Genomic DNA, 4,465 nt, shown 5'->3' with positions numbered 1-4,465 from the left:
TGTTCTTGTGCATATGTCCTCTCTTCCTATCAGCTGGTAGTTTCACTCTCCACTCTAGTCCTCTGTGGCCACACCACTGACACTGGGCCCAAGAGTCCCCGGGTCTCCCCATACTGCTGGCCAACCAGGTCTCCGCCAGGGTCCACAGAAGCCCACCAAACATTGTAGGGCTTAGCTTGCCGCTTCATTGCTGCTTTTACCTCTCTTCACCCTATCGGTGATGAGTGTGGTCACTAATCAGAGCATGTATTTTCCATTGAGTCTTAGTCTTGGGAGGGGGTTTGCACTGAGGGAACCCGACCACTTGCCTTGATGTTTCCTGGGCAAGCAACTTATTTGCTCTTGTAGTAACAGTCCATCTGCTTCTATTGTTTTGCATTTTTCCCTGTAAGTCTTTCTTTCAAAAAGTATCTTCTGTTCTTCTAGCTGCTCCAGGCTGGTCTGCTTGTCCTTTCAAGTGGAAATTTCCCATCTCTGGATGTGGTTCAGGCTTCTGCCTATGGTCTTATGTAGCATCACTTTTATAGAGTACTTTTGCTACAGGCTTCAGAATTATTAGCAATCCCTTTTAGATTATTTTAAGATACTCATCACTTTTGGCTGACTGTTACATCTCTAAATAGATTTCACACTCCCTGCTCAAAGATGAAAAGCACACACAGCTCTCTTAATGTTAGAATAACAATCTCTTCACTCATCATCACCAAAGTTCAATATTCACAGGAGCCTACTAACTTAATTTTGAAATCTTCTCTGATCCAAAATTCTCACAGATAAAACACCTCTGTGAGGGTGTTTTAGACATTTTATCCCATAATTCCACAGAATATCTTTACATTCCAATCTTTACCTTCTTTTTTGTCTTTTCAATAACCATTTCCTTGCTTCCTGTATGATGTTCTTGATGCACTTGCCACATCTCTAATTCATCAGTGTCTCATTCATCATTTCAGTTCTTGAAATGATCTCTAAACTCAAGTGGAATATGGTCAAGGTCATATTTTGGCTCTTGTGGACTTGTTACAACTTTCTTCAGCTTCAGCCTGAACTTGCATATGAGCAGGTCTGTTCCAGTCTGCCCCGATCTTGTTTTGGCTGCTGACAAGGAACATTTTTTACCATCTCTTCTCATAGATGTAGTCAATTTGATTTCTGTTTATTGTATCTGATAAGATCCATGTGTATGGTGGTAGTGGTGGTGATGGTGGTGGTGGTGGTAATGTGCCATGGAGTAGGTTCCGACTCACAACAACCCTGCATAGGGTTTCCAAGGCTGTAAAACTTAATGGGAACAGAAAGCCTCATCTTTCTCCTGCAGTAAGGCAGGTAGTGTTGAATTGCTCACATTGAGGTTACCAGCCCAACTCGTAGCCACTATGCTACCAGAACTCCTTCTATGTGGATAATGGTCTTTTATATTTTTTTTAAAAAAAGGTATTTGTAATGAAGAAGTCATTATTCTTGCAAAATTCTATCATGCAATTTCCAGCATCACTTGTATCACTAAGGCTATCTATTCTAACTACTGATCCTTCCTTTTTGTTGACAGGCTTTGTCTTCCAATCACCAGTAATTATCAATATGTCTCAATTGCGTGTTTGATCAATTTGAGAATGAAGAAGGTGGTAGAATTCTTCAGTTTCATCATCACTGGATTTAGAGATGGAAGCCAAGACAAGTGGAAAATTCCAAGGAATTTCAGACCTACAGGTGTTGAAAGGAGACAAAGACATTACCTTGCAGTCAACGGATTAAGAAGGCCTTCCCCTAGAGCTGGCACCTTGCATTTGGACTTCTAGCCTCCTAAATTTTAAGAAAATATATTTCTGTTACAGTAAAACTAGATAACTGAGATATCATAAAAATCATTACTATTTTAGTTATTATTGTTAACTTTGATTGCAAAGTGACTTTGGATCAAAGAGTGATTTAGAATGATTCTAATAACAGATGAATATATTATGAATATATTAAATTAGATAATTCCCTAATTTTGCAGAAAAACATTGAATAGCTGTTCATATCATAATTTAAATCACTAAAACCTCCTATGATGTGGATTGACAGAATGGCAGCAACAATGACCTCAAGCATAACAACAATTCTGAGGAAGGTACAGGACCAGGCAGTGTCTTGTTCCATCGTGCATTGGGTTGCTATGAATTGGAACTTACCAACACTTAACAATAACAAGACCAAATCCCTAAGTAATATTCATTTTTAAATAAGAAATAATTGCACAAATTAAAATTATTTTCTATATTTGGTAGTGGTATTTTTTTCTTTCTTAGTCATTAGCTATCTCTTATCTCCCAGTTAATCTTATATTTCATCCAATTATACAAATATATCAAAGGGCTTTAAAATACAGTGTTTGTTGCAAAGTGAAATGTTATATAATATTTCAGTAAGAGAAGAGAGACTTATGCTTTATACAATATTAAAATAAATCAAAGTGTTTGAGGTCATCGTTGTTGCCACTCTGTCAATTTTGTTTAAATGCTAACAACATTTGGCTTGCTTCAATATAAATCTATACTGAACAAATCTTGATGTATCCTACAGCTTACCCACTATACCTCTCCTTTCTATCTTTTTCAGAGAAAATCAGACCTGCCAACTTGTCTGAGGTTGATCACAGCAGGAACCAGCCAGTAAGACATCTCATAAAACATAGGATCTGAATAGCCCAATCATTTCCTGATAGGAGAGAGAGAGGACAGAACAAAAGAGAGAGAACATGCAGAGATGTCATGAGAAAGAATCTGAGTGTGCCTTTGAAATCAAACATCTTTCAAATTCTTATAATATGTGTTGTTAGTTGCCACCATTAAATCAATTCCAACTCATGTTGTTTCCATGTTTACAGAGTAGAACTGTTCCATAGGATTTTCAAGGCTGTGACCTTTCAGAAGCAGATCGCTAGACCTGCTTTCCAAGTCTCCTCTTTTGTTATTGTTAAGTACCATTGAATCAATTCCGACTCATACCAACCTTGAATAGGGTTTCCAAGGAGCAAAGTCTATTCTAGGTGGGCTCAAACCACCAATCTCTCTGCTAGTAGTCAAATGTTTAATCATTTGCACCATTCTGAGATTCTTTTGTGTTTCTTTATATTTTTTTTTTTTGGAACTTTTTATTGTGAATTGAGTGAAGGTTTACATAACAGATCATCAGTGTTACATTCAACAAACTACATACTTTGTTTCAGTCTCAATGATTGCAATCCCTTCCATGTGTATGTTGTTGTTGTGTGCCATCGAGTTGTTTCCAACTCATAGCAACCTGTATAGCGCTTTTGAGGGGCAGCTGGTAGGTTTGAACTGCCAACTTTGTGGTTAGCAGTTCAGTGCTTATCTTACGGCACCACAGTCTTACAATAAACTTAAATACACTTAAGCATATCATAAAAGTCTCTGGTCTTTACTGCAGAAAGCTTTTGAGTTAGTTAGTTGTTGTTGTTGTTAAATGCAGTCAATATGGTTCTGATTCAGTACAGAGTTTCCAAGGAGAAGCTGGAAGGTTTAAATCCCAACCTTGCAGTTGGCAGACCAGTGCTTCTCCTACAGTAGAATTCCTTAAACTAGCTGGAAGAATTAAATATGGGCTTGTCCAGACCTTCTACGTGGAACTACCTTGCTGAGCGCACTACATGAAACCAGAAATGTGGTAACAATAGACTATAGGCTGACATAGCAATGAAAATTATACATGTATATTAGGAACTATCAGGTGCTAGAGAGAAACATGACAAAGATAAATGGAACATAAAAACAAATAAATAAAGGTTATCCGATTGGCTCCCCGCACAATACCAAAAGTCAACTACAGAAGATTCGAGGACTTTTATGTAAAAAATTAAACTTGATAAATTTTAGTGTTGTTGTTAGGTGCCATAGTCTACAGACTCATATCAACCCTGTACACAACAGAATGAAACACTGCCTGGTTCTGGGCTAACTTCACAATTGTTGCTACGCTTGAGTACATTGATGTTGCCACTTTGCCAATCCATCTCCCTGGGGATCTTCCTCCTTTCTCTGACTCTCCACCTTACCAAACATGAGATCCCTCACCAGTAACTGGTCCCTCCTGACAATATGTCCAAAGTATGAGAGACGAAGTCTGGCCATCTTGGCCTCCAAGGAGCACTCTGGCTGCACTTGTTCCAACACAGATCGTTTGGTTCTTTTGGCAGCCCATGGCACTTTCAATATTCTCCTCCAACACCATAACTCAAAAGTATCAATTATTCTACGGTCTTCCTTAATCACTGTCCAACTTTCACATGCATATGAGGTTATTGAAAATACCATGGCTTGGGCCAGGTGCACCTTAGTCCTCAAGCTGACACATTTGTTCTTAAACACTTTTAAGGGGTCTTGTGCAGCTCACTTGCCTAATGCAATATGTCATTTGATTTCTTGACTGCTGCTCCCGTGAGTGTTGATGGTTGATACAAGAA

Source organism: Chrysochloris asiatica, unplaced genomic scaffold (assembly GCF_000296735.1).
Source record: "Chrysochloris asiatica unplaced genomic scaffold, ChrAsi1.0 scaffold00228, whole genome shotgun sequence".
Classification (NCBI taxonomy): Eukaryota; Metazoa; Chordata; class Mammalia; order Afrosoricida; family Chrysochloridae; genus Chrysochloris; species Chrysochloris asiatica.
This window is presented reverse-complemented; position numbering follows the sequence as displayed.